The sequence below is a fragment of the Hypomesus transpacificus genome, unplaced genomic scaffold, assembly GCF_021917145.1.
Source record: "Hypomesus transpacificus isolate Combined female unplaced genomic scaffold, fHypTra1 scaffold_65, whole genome shotgun sequence".
Classification (NCBI taxonomy): Eukaryota; Metazoa; Chordata; class Actinopteri; order Osmeriformes; family Osmeridae; genus Hypomesus; species Hypomesus transpacificus.
This window is the reverse complement of record NW_025814037.1, coordinates 46,788-64,495: the sequence shown is the minus strand read 5'-3', so window position 1 is coordinate 64,495 and position 17,708 is coordinate 46,788.

The following is a 17,708-nucleotide window of genomic DNA, read 5'->3' as shown; positions in this document are numbered from 1 at the left end:
GGGAAGGTCAGGGGGAGGAGAGGGAAAGAAAATGCGACTGCCTTCGTTGAGAGCCAGAGAGAGTGAGTAAAGTGAAAGTAAATGCGGGAAGAACAATTCCTCATAATATTCATATATTGTGTTTTTCTCACACACGTTCTTTTCCACTTCATATCATTATTATCATGAAGATTAAATCCAGCAGTGTTATTTGCGCTTGTACTGATTGATAATTGTTCCGTAAAATTCAACTCAAATCTTACAGGCCGGAATATACTACTCCTTTTTCACAGAGACTGACACAGGGATGCCCTGTCCGATGTGGAACACCCTCTCTGAGCCCTCCGAGCTTTACGTGCACCTCCTGATTTTTTGGGCTATCCGTCCGTCATTTCATGGATACCCCTTGCCTGTGATTGGTCCGTATCAAGAACCCCTTGCGTCAGGGGCGGGGTTGCCTTGACCAACAAGACGAACAGAATCCTTTGATTGCCATTGCTGTAAGTTGTTACAACTCACATTTCAGCTAAACAGTACATGTAAATCAGCATCTGAATTCAAATGTGACAAAAAATGGGCAGTGTAGTTGCTGAAAATGTGCTTATTTTATTGATGAAACGGCTAATTTGTAAATGTGCTTGTTTGTAGGTTTTGATAACCTACCTAGCATCGCAGTGCAGCGCCACCAACTCTTCTGGCGGTGAATTGTTTTCAGCACCAACAGCCTTCGGAGTACTATGAATTCAACGAATCCGTCCAACTCCGTTCGTCTGTCTGTCCGTAACGGAGTCGGAGTAATATAATTCGGCCTTAACTCAAAATTTCGCGCTGTCTCAACATCACATTGTCCACTATGGGTGCAGGAGGAGGAGATGCCCTGATTGCATGGAATACAGGATAACATCATATTCTATACCTTTAGATAACTGCAGAACAAAGTGTATATCTAAATACATTCCTTTAATAATGTGCACATATCATGTCAAAATATAGCCGTTAAGCTCCAAAGCAATCGCCACACTCTACGTCCTCGTTATCAGTCCAAACTTTAATACTGTTCATAACAAAACACTTATTTTTAAATTGTAGGCTAGACTCAGGGTATCACTGGCATAGTTAATGGCAGCCGCAATATGCTGCGACTCGCACTATTTTTTTATATTGTTGAATATCTGTGTTTTTTGTGCGCACCATAAAGTTTCTCGAGTGCTCCAGAATGTCTTCCCCATCTTCCTTGGACTTTTGGATTGAACACTTAGTAAACCAAAATGTTAACAAGGAACTGCATGATACATACAACAAACATGATATTATACTGCTTTCTTGAAGTATTCTTTAATTGCACATACATAAACCATTTAATTTCACCATGCGGTGCACTCATTACTGATGGGAATCTTCTTGCATCTAATCAGAGTTTTAGACTGTCACAAGAACTAAATAGAGCATCTCTCCAACAGTAAATGTATATTTAGCCAAAAACTATATATACAACATTTTTATACAAATATCTCAAAAGTCTTTCAGTAGGGTTTCTCTTTCACCGCGAGGACTAACCACTGTTTCACACGTGCACTGCTAACCAGAAAGAAATCCCACCACACCGCATGAGGATTCCTTAAAGGTACCACACCAAATTTGATAAGGACATTAAAGACAATGGGCCCTATCTTGCACCCAGCGCAATTGACTGTCAATGACACAAGTATCATTCCGAGTTTGCAGTCGAAGCAAAGCGGACTTTTCCCTCCACAGACGCACGTCGGTAAATTAGGGAATGACCTCGTGCTCCTGGGGGCGGTTCAGCAAAAAGATGAGGCGTGTTCCAGTGCAAACATTCCCTGGTGCTATTTTGCGGTTTCAAAAGAACAATTCCACAACAGACAAGGAAAAAAGTTATCTAAAGTCAATGGCGCGATATTCAAATGCAATTTTAGTTCAAGTTCAAGTCTTTTATTGTCTGGTACACAGAACAACGCAACGTCAGACTGGGCTCTGAAATTCTTAAGACAAGACAACGCATGCAAAAACATAACAAATAAGTATACAGAACATAATTTACATCTATGCTAAGCTTAAATAAGTCAAACTTCCTAAATATACAGATACCAATAAATAATACACTATACTTACCCTAAATAATAAAACTGTTGTGATCCCCACTGCCCGGGAGTGACAGGTGAACCCAAATGCAACACTCAGATGCTGATGAGGATATGAACCAGGTTTATTATACCCTAACAGAGGGTAATGATGGTGAGGTCCGTGGATTTCAGACAGGTGGAAGCGGGGTTGGAGCCGTAGGTGGTGGATGGTGGTGTCTGTAGCACACAGGGACAGAGGCGGGGCGAGGCATGGCAAGGCTGAACTGGCAATGAGTCTGTGGGAAGCCAGGGTAGATGAACTGTGCAGGTAATGATAGATGGGTAACAGGTGCGTCTGGTTGGGAGGTGAACTGGAAGATGTGATGTGGGTAAACCCTAAATACACATAAAACCTGGTACAACCCTATAACCTATTCTAACCTAGGTGGAGTTAAGGGCGCAAGTTTGGCCCGGGCGCCCTGCTGGCGAAGCCAGGGTCTTCTGCCTGCGAAGTTAAGTTACGTTGTTTTGATTTATTGTATGGCTGTGTTACATTTCTTTCATGTCAATGATTAAAATGATTTTCATGAGAAATCTCTATGTATGTGAACTTGATGTAACAACTGTGTTCATTTCCTGCCACGCCTGTTTAACCGAAGGTAATTTGGGTGGGTTTCTTCTCCCATGCCATGCCCATCAGAATCAGAATTCGGTTTAATTGCAATGTAGCCTATGTTACACAAACACGGAATTTACTGTGGCAGGAAGGTGCAAACAATAAACATATACGGGTCTTAAATTAAGTAAAAAAATAAAATATATATAAAAATAAGAATCTGAAAGAGCGGCATGAGTGGGCAACTTTGTGCAATGAGACTGCTCTGCCTTTCCTATATAATGTCACTTCTCTATCTTTTACGGCCCTGACGAGAACGTCGGTCTCCTCGGCTGTGAACCGCTCCTGGCATGCGCCTGGCAAATCCGCCGTTACAATAGCAATCCGCCATGGAACAAAAAGGGAATGTGAGATGAAACTCTGATTGGTTTATTGCATGTTACGCCCAAACCACACCCATTAGTAATGTAGCTACTTCAGACCAATCCATTTTAGATTTAATTTCATTCACAAAGTCATTTATCCCGCCGGTATAATAGCAACAGCGCCGGAGTCCCGCCCACAAAGTTACTTGTGCTTTGCGTTTTGATACTTGCATTTCAGATCGTTAAAATAGGGCCCACACTGCAATAACTCAAAATCTTACCAAGCGTATTTAGCTAATTTCTAGTCAAAATGTATCATCACACTTAATATAAGACACAATTGCCTAAAGAGTGAGATTTCATTTAGTTATAAAGAACTTGTTTTTAGACAATGCATCTTGAATATCTTGTTAAGTGAAATAGTCTTGAAAATATCTTGTTTGAAGTCATATCTCATATGAAACAAGCTTTTTTTGACATGTCATACCATTTTTAAGCATGTTGTGTTGGAAAACATTAGTCTTCTTGTTTCAAGACAAAGACTTCAAGACATCACATCAATTTATTGAAGAATTTATTTTTTGAAAGAGTTGAGAGCGCAATAATAGGTGAAAACAGAATTTTGATGATCTCTAACAACTTACGTAGCATTTGTGTGTAATCATTTTCTCCAATTTTGTCAATGAGAAATGGAAGGATCTTTAACAAAACCAGTATCTGCCCAGCAGACTGTTTCAATTTATTGTCATTTGATGACAGTGTATTGATAGATATGGGGCAAGGCTTGTCCCTCACATCCACAGAAGAATAAGGAAAACCAGTGATTGCACTGTTGAATGTGTCCAAGTCAATATGCCCTGAAAGCACAAGATGCTTTAAAACACATTTGATTTCATAAGGGGCTACACCTTCTAGAATAACATGCATGATGTCTTGTGGGGTTTGATTGATTATATCAAAGTGAGGAAATTCTGTTAATTTGCTTCTCCTGTTTATGCCATATGTCGTCTTAATATTGTCTTTCAGAAAGTCAGTACTCGTCTTTTCAGTGTCATCTGTTATAACTTGCAATTGTCCTTTTAACAAACAAATCTTCATTAAATTGTTCCTGCATGTCCTCAAAGTTGCATTCACAGTGCCTGCATTTACTGTAGGCAAACCCTACTCCTACCTTAAATCCAGCCACTTCATGCTGTGCTAGATTGTCTCCGCACACAGACATAAGCGCCCCATAAATGGTCTTCGCACCATTTGCAGTGGAAACCTGAACACCATCACACAGCTCAGTTAAGTTGCGGTTTATCCTCTGAAATATCTCATCAATACCACAATGGGACAGATCTTTTGATTTTACCATGGCAAGCAGACGAATAGCAGCAAGTCTTGATCTGTATTTGGGGTTGATGTTACCTAATGTGTAATAAATCAACAATAATTTGTTTTTCTTTGCCCGAGATCCAAGAGGATTGCATAGCTCAATTTCATCTGTGTATAAAATCAACTGCAATACTGTGGGAAATTTCAAAAACAGTGGGTGTGACTTAAAAATGTCTCCATCAATGAAATCATGAAAAAAACCATCCTTCCATGGCTGTGGCCCCTCATTAATCATTGCAAGAATTCTAGGATGTGATAGGAGCTGCTCCAAACTCTTCACCAACGGTACATAATGAAAATAGTGGTCCTTAATCGTAAGAACTCTAGAGTCTCCACTTTTAACATAAGATACTGTTTGTTTTGCGACAACAATCTCTGGTTCAACAGGTTGTAACAGCTCTCTGATGGTCTTATCCTGCAAATGGGTGGAAGCAATCTGACTGAAAGGGTCAACAAACTGGTCAAATACCCCCATTGCATCACTCTTTAGTTGATCCATGCCCCCAGAATGTCTTTCAATTATGTTGCTCATTTTCTGTTTTAGATGCTCCAATAATACCGCCTGATATTGCTGGACTCCACTCACCAATGGTTAACAGTTCTCAGGAGAGGAAAAAAAATATTATAAACCTCATACAATAAATGAAGTCAACATGGAAACTCACAAACACACTAAGATAAACACTTCTGTTAGTGAAATGCAATGATCAAAATAAGTTATTTCCACCAAAACTATAATAAATTTAAAAAATCATACTGCCCTCTGCAACTTTAAGACTTTTATACCTGTTTAATGCGTTTTGACCAATGGTATTTAGTGGATGGGCAGATTGTGTATGCAAAGTGTGTCTGTCAGATGTGATAAATCACAAGTGGTCACTCAAGATGCATGAGAAACATTCCCCCCAAAAATTATATTCAGTTGGATGTTTAACTGACCTAAAACTCATCTACTTGAGATCACATCAGCCAGGATTCCATTACTTAAGTTTAATTTTAGGTGTATTTGATTTATATAGCACCTTTTAAAACACTCGAATGAGCCATCAGACCTGCTAGCAGAAAACTTTATCTGGATTACTTAATAGGCGGTCAGTAATTTTAAAAAGAAACCGAGGACTGTTTATTTGCAGTGATGATATTATTGAAAAAAGTAGTATGGGCATCTTTTAGGTTGCTGTTTTTATGTTCGCTAGAAACAGTGAAATACATTTGGAAAATTAATGGCATAAATTACCTGTGTCAGGCGATGGGTTTCTCTGGCTTGAAGCATAAATGCAGTTGCGTGTTTAGAAACATCAACATTCATGCGCCCCTCCTCAGCTTCTTGAAATCCACACTGAAACAGATTAACAGCAAACATATTATAACAGGGAAAATATTATCATTGATAGCACCACCAAAGAAACTTCCCAAAGTTTTGCATGTCTGCGCCAAACATTTCAGCAACGATGAATCAACTCGGGGCTGGCCTTGCTGACTACTGTCTGATATTGAACACTGGATCAGTACCAACTCCCATTGGTACAGCTACAAACCTCGAACAAGTAAGTCAACTAACGCTATATAATTGTGCTGCTTTACTGTATATGGTTACCTAGCTTGTTACCCCCCCTCCTTGAGTCACCACCTTACCGCGGTGGAGGGGTTTGCGTGTCCTAGTGATCCTGGAAGCTATGTTGTCGGGGGCTTCATGCCCCTGGTAGGGTCACCCAAGGCAAACAGGTTCCAGGTGAAAGACCAGACAAAGCGTGGCTCAAAAAACCAACCATGAAGAAATACAACAATGGTTCTCAGTTGCCCCTGCCCGGAAGCGGGTCACCGGGGCCCCCCCCTGGAGCCAGGCCCGGGGGTGGGGCTCGATGGCGAGCGCCTGGTGGCCGGGCCTTTTCCCATGGGGCCCGGTCGGGCACAGCCCGAAGAGACAACGTGGGACCCTCTTCCAGTGGGCTCACCATCCGCAGGAGGGGTCATGGGGGTCGGGTGCAGTGTGAGACGGGCGGCGGCCGAAGGCGGGGGCCTTGGCGGTCCGATCCTCGGCTGCAAAAGCTAGCTTTAGGGACGTGGAACGTCACCTCGCTGGCGGGAAAGGAGCCTGAGCTGGTGCGCGAGGTAGAGAGTTTCCGGCTAGATATAGTCGGCCTCGCCTCGACGCACAGCGTAGGCTCCGGAACCAGTCTCCTTGAGAGGGGCTGGACTCTCTTCCACTCTGGAGTTGCCCTTGGTGAGAGGCGTCGAGCTGGGGTGGGAATACTGGTTTCCCCTCGGTTCGGCGCCTGTACATTGGGGTTCACCCCGGTGGACGAGAGGGTAGCCTCCCTCCGCCTTCGGGTGGGGGGACGGGTCCTCACTGTCGTTTGTGCTTATGCACCAAACGGCAGCTCAGAGTACCCACCCTTTTTGGAGTCTCTGGGGGGGGTGCTGGAAAGCGCTCCTCCTGGGGATTCCCTCGTCCTCCTGGGGGACTTCAATGCTCATGTGGGCAATGACAGTGAGACCTGGAGGGGCGTGATTGGGAGGAACGGCCCCCCCGATCTGAACCCGAGTGGTGTTTTGTTGTTGGACTTCTGTGCTAGACACGGTTTGTCCATAACGAACACCATGTTCAAGCATAAGGGTGTCCATATGTGCACCTGGCACCAGGACACCCGAGGTCTCAGTTCGATGATCGACTTTGTAGTCGTGTCATCGGACTTGGGGCCGCATGTCTTGGACACTCGGGTGAGGAGAGGGGCGGAGCTGTCAACTGATCACCACCTGGTGGTGAGTTGTGGGGGAGGACGCCGGTCAGGCCTGGCAGGCCCAAACGTAATGTGAGGGTCTGCTGGGAACGTCTGGCGGAACCCTCTGTCAGAAGGAGCTTCAACTCCCACCTCCGGGAGAGCTTCGATCATGTCTCGGGGGGGGCCGGGGACATTGAGTCCGAATGGGCCATGTTCCGGGCCTCCATTGTTGAAGCGGCTGACCGGAGCTGCGGCCGCAGGGCGGTCGGTGCATGTCGCGGCGGTAACCCTCGGACCCGGTGGTGGACTCCGGAGGTGAGGGATGCCGTCAAGCTGAAGAAGGAGGCCTATCGGACTTTATTGGCTGGTAGGACTCCAGAGGCAGCTGATGTGTACCGGCAGGCCAAGTGGAACGCGGCTTTGGCGGTCGCGGAGGCAAAAACCCGGGCATGGGAGGAGTTCGGCGAGGCCATGGAGAATGACTTCCGAACGGCTTCAAAAAGGTTCTGGACCACCATCCGGCGGCTCAGGAGGGGGAAGCAGTGCTCTGTCAACACTGTATACGGTGGGGATGGTGCGCTGCTGACCTCGACGGGGGACGTCCTGGATCGGTGGAAGGAATACTTCGAAGACCTCCTTAATTCCACCAACACGCTTTCCGACGTGGAGGCAGAGTCTGGGGACATCGGGGGGGGCCCTTCTATCTCTGGGGCTGAGGTCGCCGAGGTGGTTGAAAAGCTCCGCGGTGGCAGGGCCCCTGGGGTGGATGAGGTCTGCCCGGAGTTCCTTAAGGCTCTGGATGTTGTAGGGCTGTCTTGGTTGACACGACTCTGCAACATCGCGTGGACATCGGGGACAGTGCCTCTGGACTGGCAGACCGGGGTGGTGGTTCCCCTCTTTAAAAAGGGGGACCGGAGGGTGTGCTCCAACTTTAGGGGGATCACACTCCTCAGCCTCCCTGGGAAAGTCTATTCAGGGGTCCTGGAGAGGAGGGTCCGTCGGATTGTCGAACCTCGGATTCAGGAGGAGCAATGTGGTTTTCGTCCTGGCCGTGGAACAGTGGACCAGCTTTATACCCTCCGCGGAGTCCTGGAGGGTATATGGGAGTTCGCCCAACCAGTCTACACATGTTTTGTGGATTTGGAAAAGGCGTTCGACCGTGTCCCTCGGGGGCTCATGTGGGGGGTGCTCCGAGAGTACGGGGTACCGGATCTCCTGATCGGGGCTGTCCGGTCCCTGTACGACCGGTGCCAGAGTTTGGTCCGCATTGCCGGTAGTAAGTCGAACTTGTTTCCGGTGAGGGTTGGACTCCGCCAGGGCTGCCCTATGTCACCGATTCTGTTCATTACCTATATGGACAGAATTTCTAGGCGCAGCCAGGGTGTTGAGGGGGTCCGGTTTGGTGACCTCAGGATCGGGTCGCTGCTTTTTGCGGATGATGTGGTCCTGTTGGCTTCATCGGGCCGTGACCTTCAGCTCTCACTGGAGCGGTTCGCAACCGAATGTGAAGCGGCTGGGATGCGAATCAGCACCTCCAAATCTGAGGCCATGGTAATCGACCGGAAAAGAGTGGAGTGCCATCTCCGGGTCGGGGAGGAGATCCTGAACCAAGCGGAGGAGTTCAAGTATCTCGGGGTCTTGTTCACGAGTGAGGGAAGAATGGAGCGCGAGGTCGACAGGCGGATCGGTGCGGCGTCCGCAGTGATGCGGGCTCTGCATCGGTCCGTCGTGGTGAAGAAGGAGCTGAGTCGAAAGGCGAAGCTCTCTATTTACCAGTCGATCTACGTTCCTACCCTCACCTATGGTCACGAACTATGGGTAGTGACCGAAAGAACGAGATCGCGAATACAAGCGGCCGAAATGAGCTTTCTCCGTAGGGTGTCCGGGCTCTCCCTTAGAGATAGGGTGAGAAGCTCGGTCATCCGGGAGGGGCTCAGAGTAGAACCGCTGCTCCTCCGCGTCGAGAGGAGCCAGCTGAGGTGGCTCGGGCATCTGATTAGGATGCCTCCTGGACGCCTCCCTGGTGAGGTGTTCCGGGCACGTCCCACTGGGAAGAGGCCCCGGGGAAGACCCAGGACACGCTGGAGGGACTATGTCTCTCAGCTGGCCTGGGAACGCCTTGGGGTCCCCCAGGAAGAGCTGGCGGAAGTGGCCGGGGGGAGGGAAGTCTGGGCCTCCCTGCTTAGGTCGCTGCCCCCGCGACCCGATCCCCGGAAAAGCGGCAGATGACGGCGACGACGACGAGCTTGTTACCCTTAGAATGTGGCTGTAACATTAGCAACTAACAGCTGAGTTACTGTTGCTAATGTAAAAGTAGATAGCATCAAGTGTGTATGGAAGTTTATTAGACTCTTTGTTTAAATGGCAATGGAAGTGTTGTACACTTCTTTGTTATCTGGATAACCGTTCTTCTGTTGGTGTTATGGCGCACGCGATATCCGCCTTTCCCCTCATTGAAATGACTATGAGTGTGTATATTTGCAAACCAGGGTGGTCAGATGAGAATGGGCAAATTCGACGCATCTTACAGCAATGGGCCTACGAGCCATTGCGATAGACCAATTATTTGTTTGTAAACAATCGGGATGCGCGCGCACTGTGGCTGCAGAAAACCGGGAAAGGATAGCATTTTAAATTGCAAAAGGACCACATGGATCATACAAATAGTTAGATTTAAAAAGACCAAAAGCGTTGAGGAGGACATACCTATTGGAGAGAAAGCGATTACCCAATGATCTGTCGCATCAGAATTTTGATTTGGGTCACGAAAGTCTTGAAATTTGAGTGAGAATGTCGCCCGGTACAGACTGCATAGTCGAGCGGCAACCATGTCTTCACGTCATGTCACAAAGTTCATAATTGTACACTTTTACAGTCAATTCTACATTTAAAAAGTCGAGCAGGGCAGCTTTCAAGAGATATTGGATCTCTGCTTTTAGTCAGCTGGTCCGATTATTTTTCTGATTTGTTTAAACTGGCAATCTGAGTGAGACTACATCCCAGCTACACTGTTTTGACGTTAGCCTCAGTCAGACTCGCTCATTGGCAGTGTGCACAATGTTGTATCTCACTCCATTCTACACCAGAAACGTCAGGGAGGACTGCCTAATGTAGATACGAGTCTGGTGAAGATAGCCAGAATCTCGGATTTCTTTAACCTGTCTGTTTCATTCGTCATTTGCCTGAGAAAACGACCTCCGTTAGCCAGGCTAGTTTTGCCCGATCACTTGGACAGGCTATTTAAGGGTATCGGAGTCAAGTGACTTTTGTGCATAGACAAGTGAACGTAAATGTATTTGTCCAAAGGCCAAGAGCCTCAAAAAGTTAATATCAAGCCCTGCAAACCAGTGGCCAGAGATATATGATGACCTGAACGACACTCCAAGAGTAATAGAACGGGGAGAAGTTCGTCTTTTGCAACCCACATGCGCAGTTGAGCCTGCTTGACAGTTGTGTGACGTAGGGTGATAATTGGTCTATCCATTGTACCGATTAGCGCATGTTGCCGCCTCTCTCCTCCTCATTAGCATTTAAAGCTACAGACGCAGAAACAGCACTGCTCATAGTGGCTGTAATTATGCACCAGGGCTGAATTTCAGGAAAGATACTTCAGATACAGTATTAGGGGACCACTAAGGCTTATATAAAAATATCCACAATACAGCATGTCATGACCTTTACTGCGATTTGCTACTATTGCTCGTCTCTGAAAATATCTTGATTTATCATTTACTCAGAAATGTAACTTCTAACTAGGATTAGGCTACTTTACTTGCTTTGAATCTCTTAGTAATTAGTAGATACATAGTTAGTACTTTTTAAACCTTACATTTGCAACATTACATTTCATTTACCTTGAGTCATTTTACCAAGCCACCCTTGAACACATCATATTGTGACCCTATGGCACCAAGTTCCCTGAGCTGACTGGCTTTTTTTACCCTGCTGATTTCGAGATGTATTTCAACAGTGGATCACAATTTATTTTTTACCAACAGGAGGACTGGAAATATCTGATCTTTTCCCAGGGCCCGAGAATTTCTTAAGGAGAAAAGCTGTGTGGCGTGTCTGCCATGTTGAGGTACCGGTAAGTGACATGGCTGTCTGTTAAGTTTATTCTATTATTGTTTCTTTTGCACTAATAATTTTTTATGTTGCAATACCATTAGGCAGTCACCAAATCGACCTTTATTGATTTAATATGCTAATAAAACTGGCCTGCTGGAACTGATAATGTAATTAAAATATAATAATGGCCTAAAATTGAACCGATTGCTTACTTATACTTGTGCGGAGCTGTCAATGCAGCATTGCAGTTTATGTCAACACAGATTAAAGTAAATAAAGCATTTTTGTCTTTTATTTTACAGGAGTCTGGCCAAGAAGACTCTAAATCATTGGGTTTCTCCAGTAAAGAGTCACCCATGCCACAGACATCCACTCCAGTGAATCTCACTACCAACTCCCGGAAAGATTATTAAGATATCTTTTCCAGAGTATGTATTATACAGTGATTCCGAGCTTGAGCATGTCCGACAATATTACTTCGAGTTATCAAAGACAGGTGAAGAATACAACTGCCAAATGTCAAAGGACCTCAGATGCCGGCTCATCCGTAACACCATGACCAGTATGATTGCCATCTTGAGGGCAAAAGAAGATGGAGAATCGCAATACCCATCACAGCCAGAAATGACAGCAATGGCAAAGAGAATCGTACTGTACTATCCCATGCTCCAAGACAAATGCATGAAGAATACATGGGTGAGTGAAATGCATCCAGTTGATGAGGGAAGTATTTCATGTTCAACATTTGTGGTAATTTAAATGTTTATGTTTTGTGCAGGTCACTGTTTACACACAGCTCAACAAAAGACTGCGAAATGTAAAATCACCACCAAAAAAAGACTCCAGATGGCAGAAATTCGAAGAGGTAATGTTATAACAAATTATTATATTCATCACAACTAATGTTTTAATTATTTTCCATATTAAGCACTCAGTTTTTTGGTCAATAAAATGTCCTTTTGTACAGCCCTATTTCTGATACCGTGGCGGCAGAAATTTAGCCGTGGCGGGCCGCCACGACAAAATCAACATAGCGGAAACACTGAACACTACAAGCTAGAAAATATTAACATTTGAGAAGCTGAAATCCATTATTGTCATGTGTACACTATTCAAAATGAGCAATCGTGTCAATGTACTAGGTGATTGATTTATTAACTACCAACTAAACAACTAATCATTGCAGCTCTACAAAGAGGCGTCTTGAGCTGCCAAGTGACACAGATGAAGTTCAATCAAGTGACTCCACACTTATTTTGGATGTGTCCATTGAGGGGAGTAGCAGCCAAGACTTGGCTAGTGAAGTGACGGGTGAGTTTCAACTTTGCATTCTGCCCTTGTGAGAACTGTTATATTTCAAATGAACTTATACACTCACATTATTGATTGTAATGATCTTTTAATTGCATTATTTTAACAGAAGAATGTCTGTTTGTCTGTGTATGTTTCAGAAAAAAGAGGACCCCAAAGCCTACCTGAAGAAGAGCCCTCTCCTGGGCCCAGTCCTGATTGTGAGTTTGTCCAACTGCCTCAAGGCTGTGTGTATGTAAGATAAGGGTGTTTGCATCTTTTAAGGGGTGAACATGTGTACCTACATTCATCTTATTGTAATTGATTTCACGACTATCAAGCTTAGGGCAAGTAGTTCTTGTTCACATGTTCAAGGGAAAATGCGTCAAAACGTTTGACTGGTACTGTATATTTGTGTCTTACAGCTAACAAGCCTGCAGTTTTGGATAGTCCAGACACCTACAGTCCAGCAACCTTGGCCAAGCACTACAAGACTCTACAATCTTTGTACAAAAGAAAAAATCCAAACCACCAGGATGTGTCTCATGTCCTGGATTTGGAACTTGTAGGCAGGAGAGCTTTCATTGATTCTGATTCTTTTCACGAGGAAGACAGACACAAGAAAATTCTCGAAGCATATCCTTGTTTTAAGGACATAAGACATGTAAGTCATAATTGGCTGTGCATGATTAAAAAACATCACACACAATGTTAGATATACAAATTTCCTCCTAAGTGATGCATTCAAATGTCTGTATTCGTTATATTGAATATTCCACAGGTGATGGAGGAGCTTCAACGCATTTTGGACAAGGATAATGGCAACTTCATTGGTGAACTGAAGGGAAGATGGCATGAATTTTGCCAGAAAGTGCAGTTTTTTGGTGTATGGAAAAAGATGCTGAAACCCCCAATGGGAATGGACAAAGGTAAGCAATATTGTTCTGGTTTTATTGGTGATTAGGGTTTAGTGTGGACCTTTCAGACCTTTTTCTGAAAAGTACTTGTGCTATGTCTTGTCGTCCTTTTTTTTTTTTTTTTTGGGACCATTCTATGCATTAAATATCTTTCATCAGATTTGACCATTGACAGAAATGGCTGTGTATATACATTCCTATACAGCTGAACAGGCTCTTGAGATCCTACAGGTGCTGCCATCATTGTTCCCCTCCACCTCTGCTCCCCCAAAGAGGCTAAAAGATGCGAGCGAAGTCCTGTTGCATGTTCTTGAGGTGAGCTGTGTAAAAGTCCATCCAACTACCTCCTAGCGGTAGGAGATGTGCCAATAACTACATTTCCAAAGGACAAGGTTACTGAGGGTGCTTTATACCTTATGACCTACTATTATACCCTCCACCTTACATACCCAAAATGTGTAGCCACTGTGCTTTCAGTCATACAGACAGAGGTCCTCTTGGACAAAATCCATGACAGAGATCTCACACCATCTTACAAGAAGAGCATGGCTGAGTGGAAATCTTTTACTGGCCAATAAAAGGAGTGGTCAAATGTACATGTTAGGGCTAAAACAAAACCTGTACCTAAATGTTATAATAATAACAAACACTTTGCCTTGTATGCTTTTTATTTTTATTTTGCAGGTATATTTTGTGTTTAGAGGAACACATTGGTAAGATGTTTAGTTGTATCATTATCACAGACATTTGCTATTTTTTCCATAAACATTGTGAGCAAAACCAATTCCTGCTCTTTGTTGAGACCTTTTGCTGTCTAAATAAATCTGTTGGTTGGATGCAAAACTAGTTTTGTTTTTTCTGTATTTTAAGAAGTAGGTGAATGTCTTAAATCTAGTACAGTATTACAGTAGAAGCGCTTACGATAAGGTAAATAAGCTTGAAATTAGAATTTTATTATGGCACAAAAAGCTCTACTAGTCAGGAAGTCTCAAAATGCTTGCACTAGAACTTAGCTTTTGGGGGGAAAATAGTATTTTTGAGCATCATATGCTTATGAGACACAAAACTTCACAATACTAGCAAAATGTATCCAAGAATGAGTTTTTCAAGCTAATTTAAATACTATTTTTGAGCATCATGAGCTTATTATGAGACACAAAACTTCACAATACTAGCAAAATATATCCAAGAATGAGTTTTTCAAGCTAATTTAAATACTATTTTTGAGCATCATGAGCTTATTATGAGACACAAAACTTCACAATACTAGCAAAATATATCCAAGAATGAGTTTTTCAAGCTAATTTCAAGCGGTCTCTTATATTGAAAATATTGTCTTATTTCAAGAATCTTATCAAGCAAATTTTGACTTGTTCCATTGGCAGATTTTTTTGACTAACTACAAGCCCAAAATATCTTGTTTTAAATTGTTTTTAACTTATTTTTGGAATGGCATTTTTTGCAGTGGAATAGCTTTAAACCACTTGACTACATTAGCAATAATTATTTGGTATTTTGAATGGAATTGCTGACCAAACTGTTATATCTGTGATATGGAGGAAATGGAGACCACATGCAGTTTGTGGCCTTTACTGTGGAAACACAAACTCAGTTAACAGACCACGGCATCCCTACAACCTCTTGTATCTGCTCAGCGCTAGGAGCCTAGGCGATCCTAGGCGAAACTCAGTTTAACCCATGAAGGTGAACAACACAAACTTTGTGACATATTTACACTGCGTGAATTGACATAACACCCCATAATAATAATAAAGTGGCAAGTGAGTGGCTGAGTAGCCGAGGAAATTTTGTAGGCGTAGAGTCTTGACCATGAGGAGATCAACAGTTCCCCCGCTGTAGAAATGTGCAACTGCTATTCCAGGCAATGATGACACTGCACTTGAAGAAGGTGGTGTGCATCACAGACTTCATACCGAACCTCCCGGCCATCGGAGGAAATAGAGTCGCTGTCATGTAGGAGCATGTCATATAAATACCACATTCATCTTACGGATTTGCAATTGTCTGGAATTTAACATAATCCTGACATGTACTAGCATGTCAACTTTCATGTTGATAATTAAACCGAACTGTAGGCATGCCATTCCACCTTTTTGGCCCAAGCTAACCGATGACACCAATGGATTATGCTTATTTAAAGGTGATCAAACTGAGTTATTACTTTCCAAAATGCCAGAGCAATACAAAGATGGCATCGAGTCTGAACAATCGAACATTGGTTTAATAAAATTTGCATCAGGAGAAATTTACTCAAACTGACCAAACAGTAGTTTGTGTTTAATATTAATAATACATAATCAAAAGTACATTTATGTGACTTGCCAGAGAGCCACCTTTAGGCGTCGGCTACATAAGACGTAAAAGTCGAGTGACTAAAATGACGCCAAATAATTCTGTCTTTTGCAATAGCATGTCTGAGATAATTAGCTAACAAGATAACAAAATCCAACCACTTTTAAAAGAGGCCTCTTCTCATGAAAATTGGGACCTCAGGGCCAAAGCAAGTTGACTCAATATTTCCACATACAAAATGTATGTTTAACTCTCTTCTCTGTATACAAATTCATGTTTGAAGCATATAAATGTACCCACTGCAAGCTAGTATGTGCTCAGTGGTTGAGCATTTGAATGAAGATCAAAAGGTTGCAGGTTCAAATCGCTCTGCCCTTTAATAAGTAGCTTTGGATAAAAGCGCAAGCTAAATTAAAACATTGTTATAAACAATGTTGGTTCTCAGCTTACTGGACATATGGCTTCATTTATTTTACATATTTCTATCTGGAACCTAACTACTTTACTATTACATTTCTAAGCATAAGATCAGAGCAGTGTTTGCAGACTCTTTCTCTCTGTAATATCAGGGCAAGGTAACCAGGTTACAGGATGGCCTGGGTGGTATACTGGGGTATCCAAAATTGTACTCTCCATCGTCCGCCTGTCAGTGGCTATTCGAGAGTCTTTTTCGATGTAGAAGTATAGACAGAGAGAGTAAAAGTCAGAAGAGACTGAGATCAAGAGAGCAGTAAGCAGCAGATGTTTGCTGCTGCACAGCAGATTACAGGGTGGAGTGGATGTTGTGGAAAGGGGGAGGGGGGGATAGCATGAGCGTGTTTCTGTCTGTGGGAGCTTTGTGGGAGTTACAGGGGGTTTGGGCTACAGAAGTGGGAGAGGTGGTAGGAAAGGTGGAGGTAGGAGAGGTAGGGTAGAACGAGCGAATGGGGGGCGAAGGGTTGTGGAATTTAAAGGACACTCCTTTTTCCTTCTGAAGTGCATGCCAGCCTGTGCACCACCAACACACACACAATCACAAACCCAGCTTGGTTTTGCTAGTTTGTCTAATGAGGGACTGCGTGTTGCGGGTACGGGCTTTGATGTTCCGGGTAGCTAGCTCCTTGCGTTTTCTATTTCCCACTCTCCTTCTCTTTCTGTCCCACATCAAAAACTAGAAGGGAGCCGGGAAGCAGATGTTTCGAGCTATGTATTTATACGTAATGTAGGCCTACTAAATTCCCTCTCTCTCCCTGTCTGTGTGTAAAATATCTATCTATCTATTTATCTGTCTAATAATTTTCCCTTATGCACGTAAAATTATCCTGTCAATCTAAGAATGGGACTGTTATCTTTGCACCCCCAGTCTCTCCCTCCCTTTCATTTCAGAGAGTCTGGTTGTCATTATTCAAGGGGCAGTCAATGTTTCTATGCATGTGTCAGTGTCTGCAACCATTGAGGGAGGAGAAAGAGAGCGAAGAGACCAATCCAGTGTTGTCCAAGCTCTCTGTCTCACACATGGGAGTAAGTGACAGGAAATTCCCCTTTGCAGCAGCTCCAGGGTGAAAAGATAAAGGACTGAAGAAATTCAAACCAGAAATCCAGTCTCTTATCATTCCATTCTTGTCTCTGTCCATCCCTTCCTTTCTTTTTTTAACACTCTCACTAAATACTAAATACCAGAACGCACATGCTAGAGTTGGGGATGGAGACATTTAGTCTCAGTATATCCCTAGATCTACTCTCGAAAGACCGTTTTTGTTTAAATATATTTAGATGACCTGAGGTATGTGTCTGTGTGTACCACGTGTGTAGGCCAAACTGGTAATGTTCCTACGTTCCAGTCTCGCGTTGCTAAAGCTGCACTCTATATGGGAGCTCCCTAATGTTTGTATGTGTGTGCATGTGCTTTTCAATCTGTGTTTAATTCAGTGTGTGTGTGTGAGAGAGAGAATTTGTGTGAATGTGTCTGCCTCCCAGGCAACTGTGAACAGACTGGA